Here is a 22164-nt window from a genome sequence, read left to right as displayed (position 1 = left end):
GATTCATGAATAATGGACAAAATCAAGTTAAGATCATTTACCCTTGTCCAATTTGTGAAGTTTGCCTCTACAAATCGCCCAAACCGAGCTCCCCAAGTATGTTTATGTCAAAAATGGCCAAAAACCCCGTTTATAGAGCCTATGGTGTTTTCGAGCGGGGTGCTGCCTGTGGCGCTGTTTCCAGTATCTCAAATATTCCCAGCGCCAAAGTAGGCATTGTAACGACCCAACTTATCATTTTAAGAATTAATGCCTCGTTCAGTGACATAAGGTTTCGAGCAGCTTCGTAATATGTATAATGACCCGCGGGTGTGATCGAGTTTGATTTTCGAAAGATTCGAAAATAAATTAAAAGAACAATTCTTATTTAGAAGCTTAAATGGAAAGAGTTGAACGGAGAGTTGACTTTTGAGCAAACGACACCGGAATTGAATTTTGATGATGTCAATAGCTTCGTATGGTGATTTTGGACTTAGGCGTGTGTCCGAATTTGGATTTGGAAGTCTGTAGGACAATTCGACACATTTTGGCGAAAGTTGGTAATAGAAGGTTTTTGGAAAATTCGACCGAAGGTTGAAATTTTGATAACGAGGTCGGAATTCGATTCTGGAAATTGAAATAGCTTCGTTATATCATTTATGACTTGTGTGCAAAATTTGAAGCTATTCTGGATTGATTTGATACGTTTTGGCACAAAATATAGAAGTTGGAAGATTTGAAAACTCATAATTCGATTCGACGCGTGATTCGCAATTTTGACATTTTTTTGATGGTTTGAAGCCTCGACTAAGTTCGTATTGAATTTTGGGACATGATGGTGTATTTGGTTGAGGTCCCGAGGGTCTCGGGCGAGTTTCGGATGGTTAAACGAACCAAAATTGTGCTCGAAGGAATTCTGGAATTTTTCCAGTTTTGGTACAATCGCACCTGCAATGGAAACGGTCGCAGGTGCGCGACCGTAAAAGCAACAAAATGGTCGCAGATGCGGCCTGGACTGGAATGGGCAGAGGTCGCAGGTGTGATGCATTTTTCGCACCTGCATGACCGCAAAGCGGAAGATCTTCCGCAGGTGCGAGAGGGCAGTGGCCAGTGGACGTCGCAGAAGCGAGAATGTTCTCGCAAAAGCGAGCTCGCAAGTGAGACAAATTGTTTGCAGGTGCGAAACTGGGCAGAAACATAAGGATTGAACTTGGTCATTTTTCCATTTTTGTTTTGTTTTTTGGAGCTCGGATTTAGGCGATTCTGGAAGGATTTTTCACAAGCTTGGTTGGGGTAAGTGTTCTATATCCTAACGTGATTATATTTCATGAATCTATGGTTATATTCATCATTTAATTCGGATTTAAATGGTAGAAATCAAGATTTTTGCAAAATCTTCCAAAAACAAAAATTTAAGATTTGGAGGTCGAGTTGTTATTGGAATTCGATAAAATTGGTATGGTTGAACTCGTATCGGAATGGGTGTTCGTATTCCATAAACATTATGTCAGGTTCCGAGAGGTGGGCCTCACGTTGACTTTTATTGACTTTTTAGAAAATAAAATTTTAAGTCAACGTTTTATTTTTCGAAATTGTTTCCGATGAATTTTAATGAAGTTATACAATTAATTTGGATAGATTTGAGCGTTCCGGAGGTCAATTCAAGGAAGGAGGCGATTTTGGAATATCGGCATAACTTCAAAAAGGTAAGTATCTTGCCTAACCTTGAGTGGGGGAATTACCCCTTAGGCATCGAATCTTATATGCCACTTGTGAAATGTGAAAATGTAACGACCCGGCCGGTCTTTTGGAGAATTAGAGCCCTGATCCCCTAATATCTTCTTTCCCCATATTTGTTTCTACTTTTGGGACTTGCCGGAGTGATTGATTATGGAATTCAGAGAGTTTTGGGACACTTAGTCCCTAGTTGTGAGTTTAAGCCTTAGAGTTTGGACCGTAGTCGGAACTATGTGAAGACGGATCCAGAATGGAATTCCGTCGACTCCATTAGCTCCGTTGAGTGATTTTGGGGTTAGGAGCGCGTCCGGAATGTGTTTTGGAGGTCTGTAGTAGATTTAGGCTTGAATTGGCGAAAGTTAGTTTTTCGGCGGTTCGACCGATAGTGGAAATTTTGATATCGAGCTCGGAATGGAATTCCGAAATTGGTTGTAGGTTTTTAGTGTCATTTGTGACCTGTGTGTAAAATTTGAGGTCATTCACACTAGATTTGATGTGGTTCGGCGTCGTTAGTAGAATTTAGAAAATTTTAAATTCTTAGGCTTGAATCCGTGCTTAATCCAGGATTTTGGTGTTGTTCGATGTGGTTTGAAGGCTTGAATAATTTCGTATGGTGTTTTAGGATTGGTTGGTATGTTTGGTTGAGGTCCCGGGGGCCTCGGGTGTGTTTCAGATGCTTAACGGGAAGAAATTTGGACTTAGTAAAATCTGGTGCATTGCTGGTTCTGGTGTTTCGCACCTGCGGAAGGAAGTCCGCAGGTGCGGACTTGCAGGTGCGCTTGGGAGTTCGCAGATGCGGAAATGGACAGGGCATGTTGGGTTCGCAGGTGCGACTGGTCATCCACAGAAGTGGAGCCGCAGATGCGGCCTAGGGGTCGCAGATGCGGACCCAGCCCAATAAGTTACTCCCGTACCTACGTTGATTTTTCCGCAGGTGCGGGACCGCAGATGCAGCCCCATGAGCGCAGATGCGGAAATCGCTGGGCAAAAAAGCAAATTTCTAGGGTTTGAAATTTCATGACACAAAATTTGATTTGGAGCTCGGTGGGAGACGATTTCTTGAGAGATTTTGAAGGAGAACTATCGGGTAACGAATTCTAACTCTATTTTAATCATAATACAATAATCTATTGTTATTTTCCTAGTCTAATTAAGGAATTTGAGGGTAAAAAGTTTGGAAATGGGGGAAAAGGTTCCCAAATTGAAAATCTAAGATTTGAATGGGAATTTGACGTCGGATTTAGATGATTTTTTTTAGTGAACTCGTGAGTGAATGGGTGTTTATAATTTGTAATTTTTACCCGATTCCGAGATGTAGGCCCGGGGAGACGTTTTGGGCATTTTTCCTAATTTCACGCTTTAGCTTTGAATTAATTAGTTCAATTAATTACTTGTAGTTATATTTACATTATGCAATTAATTTGAATAGATTCGGGCCGTATGGAGTCGGATACTCGTGGCAAGAACGTGATATCGAGTTGATTTGAGCGGTTCGAGGTAAGTGACTTGCCTAACCTTGTGTTGGGGACTTTCCCTTTAGGATATCTTGATACTATTTGGTGTGTGGGCGCTGTGTACGTGAGGTGACGAGTACGTACACAGGCTGTTATTGCAAAAAACATCCTGTTTATCCTTTTTAAATCATAAATTGTTTCTCTTATTAAATTGTACTAATATGTTTAATTGTTTAGTTTAGACTAGAAAAGCATGATTACGCGTTTTAACTCCCTATTTGACATTCTATGCGCCATGCTTAGTTAAATCACTATTTTCCTTATTTGTGTTCAGTATAAACTGTATAACTCGATGCCATACCTTCCATTTCATCTTGCGTTGCATATTTAAATTGGGACTATGGACGTATTTCGGGAGATCCCTCTGTCTTGCATATTTACTTTGGGACTACGGACGTATTCCGGGAGATCCCCCAGCACTGCATATTTACTTTGGGACTACGGACGTATTCCGGGAGATCCCCCAGCACTGCATATTTACTTTGGGACTACGGACGTATTTCGGGAGATCCCCCCCAGTACTGCATATTCATTCGGAACTATGGAACGGTATCCCGGGAGATTTCCCACTGTGTTTACCTTGTTTTGAGCCGCGGGCTCCCTTAACTGTTAAATTTTCGAGAATCTCTTTAACGGTGTTACCATAAATTTTACTTATATCTTTTACTGTTTAATTTCTTAGATTTACTCCGGTAGGGCCTTGACCTGACCTCGTCACTACTCGACTGAGGTTAGGCTTGGCACTTACTGGGTATCATTGTGGTGTACTCATGCCCTTCCCTGCTCATGTTTTTGTGTGCAGATCCAGGTGCGAGCTATCAGCCTCGGGGATAGTACGTGCTGCTGATTTTAGGAGACTTCAAGGTACTACTGCTTGCTTCCGCAGATCTTCGGAGTCCCCTTCTACTCCCTCGCCTAGAGACTTTCTTTATTATCTTCAGACTTTTGTATAGAGCTACATAGATTATAGCAACTTGTGACTTAGTGATATTCCGGGTCTTGGGAAATTATTTTGTATATGCCGAGTGGTACTACTCTTGGCTATTTATAATATGTTGTTTATCTTTAAAATGTTGTGTTTTCTTTATATTTTCGCAATATTAGGCTTACCTAGTCGTAAAGACTAGGTACCATCACGACACCTTACAGAGGGTTAATCTGGGTCGTGACAAGTTGGTATCAGAGCACTAGGTTCATAGGAGTCGTGAGTCACAAGCCAGTTTATTAGAGTCTCGCGGATCGGTGCGGAGACGTCCGTACTTATCTTCGGGAGGCTATGTAACTGTTAAGAACAATCATATTTCTTTGATTTCCTTGTCGTGCGAGTTATTGACACCAAAAGTACTAAGATTCTATTCTATTCTTTCTCATAGATGGTGAGGACTCGTACTGGGAGGACCGACGATCAGGCACCCGAGCCCCTTGCCAGAGCCGCTAGAGGCCGGGGTCGGAGTAGAGAACGACCACGCGGTGCAGCCCGAGCACCTGCGAGAGCTGCGTCAGAGGAGCCCCCAGCAGTTCCAGCTGGAGGGCCAGCACCGGAGATCCCTATTGCTACTCTAGCCCTCCAGAAGACTTTAGCTCAGTTCTTGAGCATGTTCAGCACTCTGGCTCAGGCTGGACTATTTCCGATAGCTCCCGCTACATCTCAAGCCGGGGGAGGGGCATAGACTCCCGCAGCCCACACTCCTAAACAGAGGGTCCAGGTTGATTAGGCCCCAGAGTATATTCCTATGCCCCCAGTGGCTCCGGTTCAACATGAGACCAGGGTAGCTGCTTCTGAGGCAGAGCAGCTCAAAATTGAGAGGTACAAGAAGTACCACCCACCTACTTTCAGATGATGCTCTGGGTTTTCTTAGGGAGTGTCATCGTATTCTCTAAACTATGGACATTGTGGAGATGAGTGGGGTTTCTTTCACCTCTTTCCAACTGAGGGGAGCGGCATATCAGTAGTGGCGTGCCTATGAGCTGAGTAGTCCGGACGAGGTAGCCTCACTCACTTGGACTCAGTTTTTAGAGATGTTCTTGCATAAGTATGTTCCTCAGAGCCTCAGGGATGCTTGGCGCGCAGAGTTTGAGCAGCTGCGTCAGGGTGCTATGACTGTGTCGGAATATGCAGTCCGTTTCAGTGAGTTAGCTCGCCATGCACCGGCTCTGGTTGCTACAGTTAGAGAGAGGGTTTGTCGCTTCATTGAGGGACTCCACCCCAGTATTCGGACCAGCATGGCCAGGGAGTTGGAGATGGATATCACTTATCAGCAGGCAGTGAGCATTGCCAGGAGAGTGGAGGACATGTTTGCCCGGGACAGAGAGAAGAGAGAGGCCAAGAGGTCTCGAGAGACTGGTCATTATTCAGGAGCTCGTGCACCAGCAGCACGCTATGGTAGGGGTTTTGTGAGTCGCCCTGTTCATTCAGCTCTTCCAGCAGCCAGTGGTGTTCCAGCTCCTCCTAGACCTCAGGAGCCCTATTATGCACCGCCAGTATCCAATATGCCTCCTACTCGAGGTGCTATCACTGGCAAGTCCAGCAGGCCAGGTCCGAGTCAGTCTCTGCTTCCACGTCCTCTGAGAGGTTGTTTTGAGTGTGGTGACACTCGTCACCTGGTTAGATATTGCCCCAAAGCCAGGAGGGGTACACCTCCACGTATATCGGTCGTGTTTGATTGCTCTTAGTGGTTTTGAGACCAGAGCCAATTTTTTATTACTCAGTATGGTAAATTTTGATGTTATCTTGGGCATGGACTGGTTGTCTCCCCATTATGCTATTCTTGATTGTCACGCTAAGACCATGACGTTGGCTATGCCAGGCTTGCCGAGATTAGAGTGGAGAGGTACCTTAGAGTATACTCCCCGCAGGGTTGTTTCATTCCTTAAGGCTCAGCGAATGGTTGAGAAGGGGTGTGATGCGTATTTGGCCTATGTGAGGGATGTCAGTATTGATACCCCTACAGTTGAGTCAGTCCTAGTAGTGAGGGACTTCCCTGATGTGTTTCCAGCTGATCTTCCAGGTATGCCGCCCAATAGAGATATTGATTTCGGCATTGATTTGTTGCCGGGCACTCAGCCCATTTCTATTCCTCCCTACCGTATGGCTCCTCCTGAGTTGAAGGAGTTAAAGGAGCAGTTGCAGGAGTTGCTTGATAAGGGCTTCAATCAGGCCCAGTGTATCACCTTGGGGTGCTCCGGTCTTATTTGTGAAGAAGAAGGATGGTTCTATGCGTATGTGTATTGATTATCGGCAGTTGAACAAAGTTACATAGATTATAGCAGCTTGTGACTTAGTGATATTCCGGGTCTTGGAAAATTATTTTGTATATGCCGAGTGGTGCTACTCTTGGCTATTTATAATATGTTGTTTATCTTTAAAATGTTGTGTTTTCTTTATATTTTCGCAATATTAGGCTTACCTAGTCGTAAAGACTAGGTGCCATCATGACACCTTACGGAGGGTTAATTTGGGTCGTGACAGAAAAGCCATGTACGCGAGGTGACGAGTACGTACTCGGGCTTATATGTGTAAAATATATTGGGTTAAAGTCTTAGGCATATTGTGTAGTAAATTGGATAACCGTTGGTATTTATTAAATCATCTATTTGCCATGCCTCAATTCGCGTTTGTTGAATTTGTTTTTATATGACAATTTGATGTTATTATTACTTGTATATTTATGTAAATTTCGTGAGTCTGATGATTTGATATTTCTTGGAATTTAATTTTATTATGGATTTTCCATCTACAAATAATTGATGAAATAAGTTTAAACTGAGGCGTTAATATAATTATCAAGAATTTGGATTAATGAAGGCGTTGCCCTATACTGAGTATTTTCCATCTATGTTGACGTTTTGAGGTTTTATACACATTGTGTGGAGCCTTGGGCTATTTGTTGTGAAATTAATTGATTTTGTTATATCTTTGGAATTGGTTGTGGCCATTGGGCAAATTGTGATATGAATCGATTTTGTTATGTTACCGTGATAAAATTCCATGTAAATTGTTGTGTTATTTGAATTATTATTTTGAGGATATAAGGATGGCATTCCACTATTGATGCTATATGGGTATAAGGGTGGCATCTCACTGTTGTTATGTGTATTGGGATATTGTCTGGGCGAAGTGATAAAGGTGGCTATAGGAGAGATAAGGGTGATTATAGGAGTGATAAGGGTGGCTATTGACATTGTCAGGGCGGAGGGATAAGGGAGGCTATTATATGAGTGATAACTGTGGCTATATGAGAGATAACGGTTGCTATTGTCAGGGATGATATGTGATGATGTGGAGTTATTGCATTGGTACTTTTTATGTGATGTTGTGATTTTCCTTCTGTTTATTTTTATATCTTGTGCAATTTGTCTTATTGTTTCGGTAAACTTGATAATAGTCTGATCTATGTTGAAATTGGGAGCTTGTGTCTATTTCCACGTAGATGATGAAATGAAATATGGGCACGAGGTGTCGTGAGTAGATAATAATGATATTGGTACGTGAACTGTCCGTGCAGTTGTGATATGAAATATGGGCACAAAGTGCCGTGAGTAAATAATGATGATATTAGCACATGAATTGTCCGTGCAGTTGTGATATGAAATGTGGGTATGAGGTGTCGTGGTTAAATGATGATGATATTTGGCATGTGAGTTGTCCATACGGTTGTGATAGAGAAATTGGCATGAGGTGCCGTGGAAATATGAAAGTGGGCTGAGACCCGTATTTTATGATTTTGAAATGTTGTGTCATAGGGTGACTTTTATTCGAAAGAGATTTATTTGAAAGAATTTTATTTGAAAGATATTTATTTGAAGGAATTATATTTGAAAGAGATTTGAAAGAGATTTATTTGAAAGTATTATATCCTGAAGATTTCTATTTGAAAAACATATAGGCGAAAGATTTATATTGAAAAGACTTGAGTTAATTGGTTGTACTTGTATTCATTATTTGTTGCGCAATATTTATGGTGTTCTTGTATCCATACTATGTATATCACTGGTTGATTATTGTTTCCATCATTGTTATTTGTTTCCTATTATTTTTGTATACTATATTGCACAGGTTATGAGACCAGTGAGTGTCTCGACTGTACCTCGTCACTACTCCACTAAGGTTAGTCTTGATACTTACTGGGTACCAACCGTGGTGTACTCATACTACAGTTCTGCACATTTTTGTGCAGAGCCGGGTATTGGAGCTATCGGACTCGGACAGAGTTAAAGTGTGATCGAAAGGAATCAAGGTAGAGCTGCTTGGTCGTCGCAATCCCTTGAAGTCTTTTCATTTTATTGTACTGTTAATTATTAATCAAACAGTATTGAGTATTCCATCCTTGAGATCATTTCATGTATTCAGTTAGAGTTCGTGACTCACTATTACCAGTCTTGGGAGGTTGTTGTATTTGTAATTATTTCCGCTGTTGGTTTATTATTAAAAATAAATGGCTTGAATTATTATTATAATTGGATTACCTAGTCTTAGAGACTAAGTGTAATCACGATGCCTGTGGCAGGATTTTGGGTCGTGACAAGCGCCCCACGCTACCCTTGGCGCTAGCGGCGACGGAAAATCATTCCCGGTATGTAAATGGGCATAACTCTCTCATACGATGTCCGAATTTGACGATTCTTTTTGCTATGGCTCCGTAATTTCAATAGAATATAATGCTTCAATAAAAACCGAATTTGGAGCTCATTTGCTTAATGTGATACCACGTATTTTTGAAGAATCGATGTCGAAACATTCTAGGTTCGATGTCAAAACATAGCAAATCAAGTCCGATTGACCTCAAATTTTGCACACAAGTCATAAATGACATAACGGACCTATTCCAAATTTCCAAAATTAGATTCCGACCCCCATATCAAAAAGCCAAACTCCGGTCAACTCTTTTCATTTAAGCTTCTAACATGAAATTCATTCTTCCGAACTAATCCCGAAATACCTGAAAAATCAAAACCGACGATTCACACACGTCATAATACATCATATGAAGCTATTCAAGACTTCAAATAGTAGAAAGGAGAGTAATTACTCAAAACAACAAGTCGGGTCGTTACATTCTCCCCACTTAAACATACGTTCGTCCTCGAACGTGCCAAGAGTTGTTTTCCAAGCCATCAAATCACTATTCCATCTTACCATGCACATACCCGGGGGTGATCCCACGTCACCCTATACCATATAGGCCTGACTACACCACCTAACTGAAAATCACTAATTTAGCCTTAGCCCATTAACCTTGGAATCGAATTTCCAACATCTAAAAATTTCTTTTCAAGGCCTGAATCTCACATCCACACATTGTAAGAGTCTTAATAAGTTGTATTAGGCCTTAGCCATAGCTCCAGATGTAATCACATGATATATACCACACAACTCGCATACTCGCAATAATTTCTGATCACAGTAACTACTCAAAACCAACCCGATACTAGTATTAAACCTCATATCAAATAAAACCTCGTTCCCAAAACCTTCGTACACTGCTGATAATGAAAGAAACACGTGGAATCTCATAACCACTTATCAGATTAACTAGTCATAGAGCACTCTCGCCCCAACCAGAACCATAATTACTTTCTAAGCCGACTTTCGATATCATCCTCCCAAATATACCATTATCAAATCCGATAGTACACATTCTAGGTCCGATAACCCTATATTATCAAACACAACTATTCCACATACACGCCACACCAATATATCTCAAGCCAAAAACTGTGCAATCTATGCACCCAAAAATAGAAAATATCTCAAAGAAGAGAACCGTTTCGCAAGTTCAGCTAGCACAACCACAACCAAATATTTACAACCAACTCATCAATTTCGTGAAGAGGATAATCGTAGGTGCATGTACACAATTCCTCAAATACGCTGCTCATGTAATTTTTATCATAGAGGAAGGAAAGCAATGAAATCCGATAAACTATCAAAGAAATAAAATTCCCACACACTGCACGGACAACTCACGTGCGACACGGATAACTCATGTGTCAATGATACCAATATGTAGATCCGCACGGACAACTCACGTGCCAATAATATAAATCACCTAGCATGGTCACAGGCCTCTAGTTCCAGCATATCATATAGGAGCAATCAATTAAGTACACATGTATATGATACATGAAATAAGATTCACATGCTCCTGGACTGGTATAATTAACACGCCATAGAGTAGGCATGTGCAAAGTCTGCTATCACAACTCAAATCGGCAAGTTAATGCACAAATAGTAACTACCAAGTTTACTCAGGGAATTAGCCTCTTTGTAACCTCAAGTATAGCCCAGATAGTTCTCCACAAAGGTACGAATACGAGAAACGTTATAACTTTATGCTTGTCAGTCAACTCTAGGCATATCATAGCCTAAGCATTCTTCCGAGTAAGAATACTTGCCCCGATTCTCGCACATGGCTCAAACCTCACATATGTACGCACTTGTAGCACGCAGATAATACAAATAATTAACGCTCTTAGTGCCTCCACTGAGCTTAAATAAAATACTCACCTCAAACATGCCACAACCCTGAAACAATTTTCTTCTGAGAACTTCCAGTCCCCCAAATTCATAAAACACATAAACCACCGTAACTAATCACAACTCCAGCACTCGAATGACTATCACATCCTTCATGCATGTTCATCCCACTAGGAATACTTCCATAATTCTTCCGTGCCACATAGCAATAATTTGAATATTAGCAGTCTATCAACTAGGTGAGTACCGCAATACCGATGAATATCCATAAGTCAAAACACAATGCGCCTTCTAAAATGCGCACCCTTCTTAGGAATTACCGAGTAGTTATAACATTCATCTAAATATATGAAATTGACCATGTTGTCTATAATTCATGACCTTCGCTTCAAAAATGAACTGCCACCTTGTAAATGCAATTCTCAATCCCACGAGACACACCGCCTCTATTAGACCACCGTACAAAAAGTACGAGAATTTCATATAATCTCTGAGTCACCGGTAGAATACATACCCGATTAGTTAGAAATTTCCCATCTACTCCCATCTAGGAGGAAATCACAATACACAACATGTTCCTCATACCGGTAGAAAATGTCTAGATCAAACCATGGTAGAAACCATCACGAACACTTTGAAATCTGTTTGCACATAACCAATCTATCAAAATTGAATTCCTCTAACTCGACCAAGTCACGTAGGTTACCAAACCCAAGAATATTGCCACCAAAACATCTGTAGAGCCTCACCACATCATAATTACCCCAAAAGAACCGAACATACCATTACCATACTGGTCCAACTTGTTACCCATTTGTCCTATTTTCTCCAAGTTTCTTCTGAATTACCCTCAAGTTGACATTTTTCCTTGTCAAAACACTACTATCCTTACCTAAAGCTCACTACAAGACATCCTAACATAAAACCACATCGCCCTAAGGCCCATAAGCCACTGTATTCTTCTTAAGCACCTTCATAAATACCATAACCGAGACACCCACTCTTAAGGATCTTATGTGAATTTAAAATTGTTTCTCTTTCCTTTCTTATACTGAAATGTAGAATCCATAATCAAATAGAATTACCGCACGTCATGATACCATCCAATGTAAGTAACTGATTATAGTGATATACAAATTCAAAAAAAATTCAATTGCCACATATGCATTTTGAATCCATTAGAACCCTCTCGAGAGTCATCCACTCTGCTCAAATCTAATTTGCTTCGCCCAAACGGGCCGAAAGACACATGCTCCTTTAGTGCAATCAACACTCAAAGAAGTAACCCTACCTTAACACGACCAATCAAATTCATACTTCGTGCGCACTATATCCTTCAAAATAACAACTTAATCATTCCATAATTTTTCATATTTTCATAAAGTGCAATGTAACCCGTATCCAGAAATTCTTTTACCCGAGTCATCCTCGATCTCCACCTTTGCAAGTCATAACTAACCCACAAGTATGCCTCAAACCAAAACTAAAATTTAACATATATCCATGAAGTTTAATTGTCAATTGCAGGCTCCTCTACTTGGCTCAAAGCCATAGAACAAAACACTCGATAACTGACAATACCCATACTTTATTACTGCCATAATACTGCAGTCAGTTCAACGAAAATTCTTCTCAAGATTATGCAACACCCACCATAAAATACCTAAATCATTCGCTAAGTTCGCATTTATTCTCGTGTCAATCAAGTCAACTTTCTCAACCAGATTCAAATTTAAATCTCAACACATACATCCCGATGGCAGAAAAGAAACTCTTTACTCAACATTATAAGGAACACACCTACGTAGATTACTCCGTTGGGGATAACCCACCTGCTTAGCCTCAAATTGGCATCTTGTTATACCCTTTCACAATCACAATTACTATGTAATCACTTAATCTTTCTGAGTCCAAACTCATTAACAAGACATGGGAATTTTAATTTGTCCAACAATTTAACAATGTGAAAGATCCTTCAAAACATTCATACTCGAGACTATACGTCACATCAAAACAAAAATCAAGCACCCAATGGCCCTTTTTACATTTCAAGGAAACAATTCTCAGCACATTCAAATCGTCTTAATACATCCCGCAGTTACATCATACTTATCACAAAGCCATTTAATAGCTCATCGAGCCACAAATTCTTCTCGTAGGGACATTACCGGACATATGAGTCCAAATGTACAAGTTCTCTCATCCGAAACTACCGAGCTTAAGCCGCGGTCTAACCCTGGCCTCAAGTCCTCCAGACTGGCCCATCACTAAAACACAGAATACGCGTCTCGAACCTCGTTCATGGAATCATAATGGGCACAGCGGTTGCCTGAGCTAGCCCCGCCGGCTTAACTATATCTGGAATTTGCTCCTAAGCTGGAGAAACTGGTGGTGCTATAGGTGCTGCTCCAACTGTTGTAAAAGCTACAACTCGACCTCTACCACGGCCCTAACTGGTGGCACTAGTGGCTGACCGTCCGATCTGGTAGTACGTGTCCTCACCATCTTGAGAGAATAGAATCACAGAAAATTTAGTTTCCGAAACCAACAAATTCGCACGACAGAATAGAAGAAAGTGAAATTTTCTTAAGGGTTCGGCAGTCTCTCGAAGGTAAGTACATATGTCTCCGTACCGATCTGCAAGACTCTACTAAACCTGCTCATGACTCGTGAGACCTATGTAACCTAGGCTCTGATACCAACTTGTCACGACCCAAAATCCTAACTTGTCGAGATGGCACCTATCTCAATATTGGGCAAGCCGACAACCTCAATAAACCACCATATCTTTAAAGTTTAAAACCATACTATTTTAATTCAGTGGAAGAAAACTCACAAATACATATATAAATACTCCCAAAACCCGGTGTCACTGAGTACATGAGCATCTAATATGAATACAAAGTCTGACTGACAAAACAATGTCTGAAAGTATAGAACAGTACAATAACTTAAAGAAACAGAGTCAAGGTCAGCGGACTCCAGGCAGCTACCTTGATAGTCTCCAACTGGTAACATACTGAGGTCTAACAGTCACCGTGTTCGGAAGCACCTGGATCTGCATATGAGGTGCAGAGTGTAGTATGAGTACAACCAACTCAATAAGTAACAAGACTAACCTATGGGCTGAAAGTAGTGACGAGCTACACATGTACATTCCAATATATAAATAATGGTACAAAAATGTAGGCATGCTTTCAAGTTTAACAGTTAATCTCATACATGAAAAATAGATCCACACTGCATGATATGAGAAATATGACATCTCAGTGGAAAACCTCATCTACTCACGATCACAAATCATTCGGTCTCTCTCTCGGTACTGTTTATGGCCAATCCAGCCTAGGGATATTACATCCCGTATATATATACACATCGACTGACATTCAATCACTCAGTACCGTATAAAGCCAATCCAGCCCTGGGGTAATTATCCCGGAGTGTAAATGATATGGACAAGATCCATGTCCGGGGAAAATTTATCACAATACAAAAAACGTAAGGCAAGTCCATGCCATGGGAGGTCCATTCCGAATATATAATCATCTACGCTCACTGGGGGTGTGTACAGACTCCGGAGGGCTGTCACTCAATACCGTATAAGGCCATTCCAGCCCTGGGGTAATTATCCCCAAGTGTAAATGATATGGACATGATCCATGTCCGGGGAAAATTCATTACAATACAAAAAACGTAAGGCAAGTCCATGCCATGGGAGGTCCATTCCGAATATATAATCATTTATGCTCACTGGGGTGTGTACAGACTCCGGAGGGGCTCCTTCAGCCCAAGCGTGATATAAAGCCGATATGGCCTACTGCAGGCGAGTAGTCCCGATCCATATAATAATAAAGCCTATAAGGCCTGCTGTAGGCGGGCAACCCTGATCCATATGAATTAAAGCCTATAAGGCCTGCTGCAGGCGGGCAACCCCGATCCATATAATAATAAAGCCTATAAGGCCTGTTGCAGGCGGGCAGCCCCGATCCATATAATAATAAAGCCTATAAGGCCTGCTGCAGGTGGGCAGCCCCGATCCATATAATAATAAAGCCTATAAGTCCTGCTGCAGGCGGGCAGTCTGATCCCATAATTATCCTCACAATCAGGCCCTCGGCCTCACTCAGTCATCAATCTCTCCAGTCTCTCAGGCTCACAATGTCATGAAACTTGCCCAAAATAATGATACGATATATCAATAAATAACAACAGAGACTGAGATATGATATGCAATGGACGAATATGACTGAGTACGAAATTAAAATTTAAACAAATAATTCAACAGCAACACGACCCCATGGGCCCAAAATTTCGGCACGTAGCCTAGACATGATCTTTAATAAGAGACTCAGCTCAATTTCTCTAACATGTGGAACATGTTCAGATAATAACATGATTTTTTAATTTTACAACTTCACAGGATTTATTCAAGTCACAATTTCTATGGTGCACGTCCACACGTTCGTCAACTATCATGTGTGTCACCTCCAAACAATCTATATAACATCAATTCGGGGATTCATACCCTTAGAACCAAGTTTAGAAGTGTTACTTACCTCAATCCGAGCAATTCTTTATTCCAATAAACCTTTTCTTCGCAATTCGGCCTCGGAACGGCTCGAATCTTAGTCAAAATAATTTGATACAATCAACACGAGGTATAGGAATCAATTCCATATGAAAATGCTAAATTTCACAATAAAATCCGAAATTAACTCAAAAATTGACAGTGGGGCCCACATATCGGAACCCGATAAAAGTTACAAAATATGAACGCCCATTCAACCACGAGTCCAACCATTCAAAAATTACTAAATTCCGACTCCGATTCGGCCTTCAAACCCTCAAATCAATTTTTGAAAATTTCTACTCTAATCCCCCAAATCATTAAATAAGTGCTTGAAATAATGTTAGATTCATGAATAACGGACAAAATCAAGTTAAGATCACTTACCCCAGTCTAATTTGTGAAGTTTGCCTCTGAAAATCACCCAAACCGAGCTCCCCAACTATGTTTATGTCAAAAATGGCCAAAACCCCCGTTTATAGAGCCTCTGGTGTTTTTGAGAGGGGCGATGTCTGTGGCGCAGTTTCCAATATCCCAAAAATTCCCAGTGCTAGGGCTAGCGCCCCACGCTACCCTGGGCGCTGGTGGCGACGGAAAATCATTCCCGACACGAAAATGGGAATATCTCTCTCATACGATGTCCGAATTTGATGATTCTTTTTGCTATGGCTCCGTAATTTCAATATGAATCTAATGCTTCAATCAAAACCGAATTTGGAGCTCATTTTCTTAATGTGATACCACGTATGCTTGAAGAATCGATGTCGAAACATTCTAGGTTCGATGTCGAAATATAGCAAATCAAGTCTGATTGACCTCAAGTGTGGCACACAAGTCACAAATGACATAACGGACCTATTCCAAATTTCTAGAATCAGATTCCGACCCCGATATCAAAAAGTCAAACTCCGGTCAACCTTTTTCATTTAAGCTTACAGCATGAAAATCATTCTTCCGAACTAATCCCGAAACACTTGAAAAATTAAAACCGACAATTCACACACGTCATAATACATCATATGAAGCTATTCAAGACTTCAAATAGTAGAAAGGAGAGTAATTACTCAAAATGACAAGTCGGGTCATTACAACTAACCTCAGTGGAGTAGTGATGAGGTACAGTCAAGACACTCACTAGTCTAATAACCCTGTGCAATATAGTATACAAAACTAATAGGAAACAAATAATAATAATGGCAACAATAATCAATCAGTGATGTACACAGCAGGGCAATAAGAACACCATAAATATTGCTCAACAAATAATGAATACAAGTACAACCAATTAATCAAGTCCTTCAAATATAAATCTTTCGCCTATATGTTTTTCAAATAATAATCTTCAGGATATAATACTTTCCAATAAATATATTTCGAATATACTCCCTTCAAATAAATCTTTCAAATATAATTCTTGCAAATAAATCTCTTTCAAATATAATTCTTTCAAAACAATATCTTTCAAATATAATTCTTTCAAATAAATCTCTTTCAAATATAATTCTTTCAAATAAAAATCTTTCGGATAAAAGTCATCTTGTGACACCTCATTTCAAAATCATAAAATATGGATCTCAGCCCACTTTCATATTTCCACGGCACCTTGTGCCAATTTCTCTATCACAACCGCACAGACAACTCACGTGCCATTATCATCATCATTTACTCACATCACCTCGTGCCCACATTTCATATCACAACTGCACGGACAATTCATGTGCCAATATCATCATTTTTTACTCACGGCACCTCGTGCCCACATTTCATATCTGTTGCGGCATGCAACCCGATCCCATATAACATAATTCGCCTTGCAATAGCCACTGGCTCCCAATTTCAGCATAGATCAGATTATTATCAATTTACCAACAACAAGACAAATTGCACAAGATATAAAAATAAACACAAGGAAAATCACAACATCACATGAAACTTACCAACGCAATAACCCTACATCATCACATATCATCCCTGACAATAGCCACCCTTATCTCTCATATAGACACCCTTATCCCTCCGCCCTAACAATATCAATAGCCAACATTATCGCTCTTATAGCCACCCTTATCGCTCCGTATAATAGCCACCCTTATCGCTCCACCCAGACAATATCCCAACACACATAACCACAGTGAAATGCCACCCTTATATCCATATAATATCAACAGTGAAATGCCACCATTATATCCTCATAATAATAACTCAAATCACAAAACAATTTACATGGAATATTATCACGACAACACAACACAATCAATTCCTATCACAATTTGCCCAACGACCACAACCAATTTCAATGATATAGTAAAATCAATAAATTTCTCAAAAATAGCTCAAGGCTCCACACAATGTATATAAAACCTCAAAACAATCAACAGAGATAGAAAATACTCAGTATAGGGCAACACCTTCATTAATCCAAATTCTTGATAATTTTATTAACGCCTCTATTTAAACTTATTTTATTAATTATTTGCAGATGAAAAATCCATAATATAATTATTTTCACGAAATATCAAATCAACAAACTCACGGAATTTACATAAATATTCACGTAACAATCACATAAAATTGTCATATAAAAATAAATTCAACAAACGAGGATTGAGGCATGGCAAATAGATGATTTAATAAATACCAACAATTATCCAATTTACTACACAATAATGCCTAAGACTTTAACCCATTAAATTTTGCACATATAAGCCCGAGTACGTACTCGTCACCTCGCGTACACGGCTTTTCACATTTCACAAATTGCACATAAGACTCGATGCCTAAGGGGTAATTTCCCCACTCAAGGTTAGACAAGATACTTACCTTTTTGAAATTATGCCGATATTCCAAAATCGCCTTCTTGCTTGAATTGACCTCCAGACACCTCAAATCTATCCAAATTAATTGTATAACTTCATTAAAATTCATCGGAAACTATTCCGGATAATAAAACGTCGACTTAAAATTTTATTCTAAAAAGTCCACCAAAAGTCAATGTGGGGCCTGCCTCTCGGAACCCGACTGAATTTTTACGAAATTTGGATACCCATTCTGATACGAGTTCAACCATACCAATTTTATCGAATTCCAATAATAAATCATTTTCCAAATCTTGAATTTTCGTTTTTGAAAAGTTTTTACAAAAATCCCAATTTCCTCCATTAAAACTCGAATTAAACGATGAATATAACCATAGATTCATAAAGTATAATCACTTTTGGATGTAGAAAACTTACCCCAGTCAAATTCATGAAGAAATTCTCAAAATCGCCCAAGAACCGAACTCCAAAATCAATTTTTGTGTTATGAACTCAAACCTCCATTTTGGGACTTTTTAATTCTGTCCAGGTATTATTTTCTTGTGCGCGAACGCGGCCCTCCTCTCGCATTCGCGTAGCACAAATCCGCCTGCTTCCCTCAAGTCTTTTTCGCGAACGCGAGGCTGCACTCATGAACGCGGTGCCTATCTGACCATTAGCTTCGCGAATGCAGGACACCTTCGCGAACGCAAAGGCCAAATGCGCGGGGTCCCAACTGCCTCTTCTTCTTCTTCGCGAACGCGAGTTCCCCCACGCGAACGTGATACCCAACTTTCTACACCTTCACGAATGCGAGACCTACATCACGAACGCGAAGGCCAAATTCTAGCAGCACTCAAACTTTCTCTACGCGAACGCGGAATAACCTATGTGAACGCATAGAAGGAAACCAGATACCAGCAAAATCTGATGTTTCAGCTATAACACCAAGCCCGATTCTAGTCCGTTAACCATCCGGAATACACCCGAGACCCCCGGGACCTCAACCAAACCTACCAACAAGTCCTAAAACATCATATGAACTTAGTATAGCCTTCAAATCACGTCAAACAATGCTAAAAACATGAATCACACTCCAATCCAAACTTAATGAACTTTAAAACTTCAAACTTCGACAACCGATGTCGAAACCTATCAAATCACGTCCGATTGACCTAAAATTTTGCACACAAGTCATATTTGATATTATGGACCTAATCCAACTTCCAGAATTGGAATCCGACCCCGATATCAGAAAGTTAACTCCCGGTCAAACTTTTCTAAAAATCTTCCATTTTTCAACTTTCGCCAAAATGCGTCAAATTGTACTACGGACTTCCAAATCCAAATCCGGATATACGCCTAAGTTCGAAATCACCATACGAAGCTATTGACATCTTCAAAATTCTATTTCAGAGCCGTTTGCTCAAAAGTCAACTCTCAGGTCAACTCTTTTTATTTTAGCTTCTAAATAAGAATTGCTCTTTCAATTTAATTCCGAATCTTTCGAAAACCAAACTCGATCACACCCGCGGGTCATAATACATATTACAAAACTGCTCGAGACCGTTAGTCGCTTAACGGGGCGTAAATTCTTAAAATGACAAGTCGGGTTGTTATAGATGCTAAATTTATAAGGAAAGCAAAATTGATAATATGGTATGAAGCACTTATGGCTAAGTGTTAAACGATCGAAATAATTGCCCGAAGTTCTAGAGATATATTGAATATTAATGAACCGTTTGGTGAAAAATTAATGGTTTGGGAGGTGACTGTCAAGTACTACCAGTAGTTCCAAAATCGACAAAAGCAGAGACTATAAAATCTAACTTGCCAAAGTTATACTCCTGGCCTCAAACGAAAAAGATTCAACTGACAAGAAATATAAAGTAAGAACAGGTCAGTATTCAATGTCTTCTTGCTTCGTGTGGGAAACAAAGAAGAGCATCCAATAAAAATTGACTTAGTTCTTCCTGTACACTTGGTTATCAATCTCAATGGTAATAGTAGTGCATTTAATAAGAGAATTATTTATATCATTAGATTAAAATGCAATTTGTGCAAATCGCATGATAGAATTAAAAAGATATCTTAGCTAGCATAAATGAATATGTTGATCAACTAAATAAAATGTTGATTGCAAAATTTTATACTAAAATAAAAAATAAAAAAATTTTGACTCAACAGAAAATAATACCAATAATTAATACCAAGAAGAATACTTAAATACTTTCATACCAAATGGCCTTCTATCATACATGTTTGTTGTCAAATTTCTTATTTCTTATTTCTTACGTATGTTAGTATCACCATATATATAATAGACTAAGTTAAAATTGATCTTCCATTGTATATAGGTTAATTTTGAAGAAAAATATGCTCGTCATGCTACTGAAAAATTTAGATACGCCGAATAGCTTATGTAATTGCACATAGATGGTATATAGAAGCTTGGACAATAACGTCATAAATGCAAAAATTACCATACTGGTTAAAGTGCTTCTAAGTATATTCTTATCCCTGAATTCAACGTTCGGCTTCCAAAACTAAGTAATGTGTGAAAATAATTTTTGGTATGTTTATGTTTTGAAAATATAAAAAATAAAGCAAAAAGACAAATATCCTAAATATTGGACTATATTTACCGCAATATATTTTCTTGCACGAACAACTGTGTGTTGCACTTTCAAGAGGGATATCAAGATCGACAACAAGAGTTCTGCTTAAGGCAGAGCAACCAACGCATTAGGAGGAAACATACACAAAACAATTATTGTCCATAAAGAAGTGTTTGTTAAGATACCATCACATTAATTATTTTAAACTATAATATATAATTATCTAATTAACATGACAAAATTAATCATTTGTGTAAGTTTTGATGATGTCCTTTTATTTTAAACTCATGTATTATGTTAATGTAATAATATTTTTCGGTATTTAGATGATTGTTGTATTATTATACATAAAATTTCTCTCATTAATTAAATTTTATTGTTCCTTCATATAAAATAAATGTTTAACCCATCACGTGCCATTATTAACGTGAAACGCATGTTCATAGATGCTAGTTATTAGAAAAGACGTTAGCTAGGTTGCATATGTTTTTATGTAATAGCAAGCACTAATATAATTTAAAAAAATTAATTTAATTTTTAATAAATAGTTTAATCAAGCAAAATAACCCAAATCAAACAGGTTTATAAATTGGAATCTTTATATAAACAGCCGGTGTGATTCATTGTTTACCTTTTTTGGTCGGTATACATATATTATATAGTTATACACATATTTTACATAGATTGTCATGACCCAAAATCCCACCATAGGCGTCGTGATGGAACTTAGTCTCTAAGACTAAGTAAGCCGATCATAATAATAATTCAAGCTATTTTTTTTAATTATATAATTTAATACAAGTGTCGAAACTAGTTGTCACGCCCCGAAACCGGGGAGCGCGACTGGCGCTCAACCGAGTGAACCCGACCGAGCAAGCCTATTAGAATTCCTTCTACCCAAACTCATCCATGAATAAATAGGATACACAGTTTTGTTAATTAGACAATAAGATGATCATGTCTGCAATACCAATTTCTTACCATAAGTTACTTCATTTTAAAGTCTCAAATTAAACACATTTTCATGGTCTGAAGTGGAATAAGTAATTCAAACATAACATAAATAGTTTGACTTCTCCAGCACCAATATACAACCCACGCCATGTCTACGGAGCCTCTATAGATACAGGAGAGCACTATGATAATGCTGGCAACAAGGCCCCGACTATACCTCAAACACAATACATAAGGAGCAAAAGATACATGACCCCGAAATGAAGTGGGGCTCACCAAGTCTACTGGGAAGAGGATGTACCGCTATCACTGATCAGTGTCTCCTGTTGTGGAACCATCTGCATCCATTGAAGATACAGCGCCCCCGGCAAAAGGGACGTTAGTACATATGGAATAGTACTAGTATGAATGACACAACACCCTCCCAATAGAATGATAAATAAAATGAGCAAGTACAACCATAATATCAGTGGAAGCTTCAAACAACATCAAACCTCAAATTAGGATCAATACAATATTCAAA

Source organism: Nicotiana tomentosiformis, chromosome 6, assembly GCF_000390325.3.
Source record: "Nicotiana tomentosiformis chromosome 6, ASM39032v3, whole genome shotgun sequence".
Lineage (NCBI taxonomy): Eukaryota > Viridiplantae > Streptophyta > Magnoliopsida > Solanales > Solanaceae > Nicotiana > Nicotiana tomentosiformis.
The sequence above is the reverse complement of the archived record's forward strand: the minus strand, read 5'-3'. Positions refer to the sequence as shown.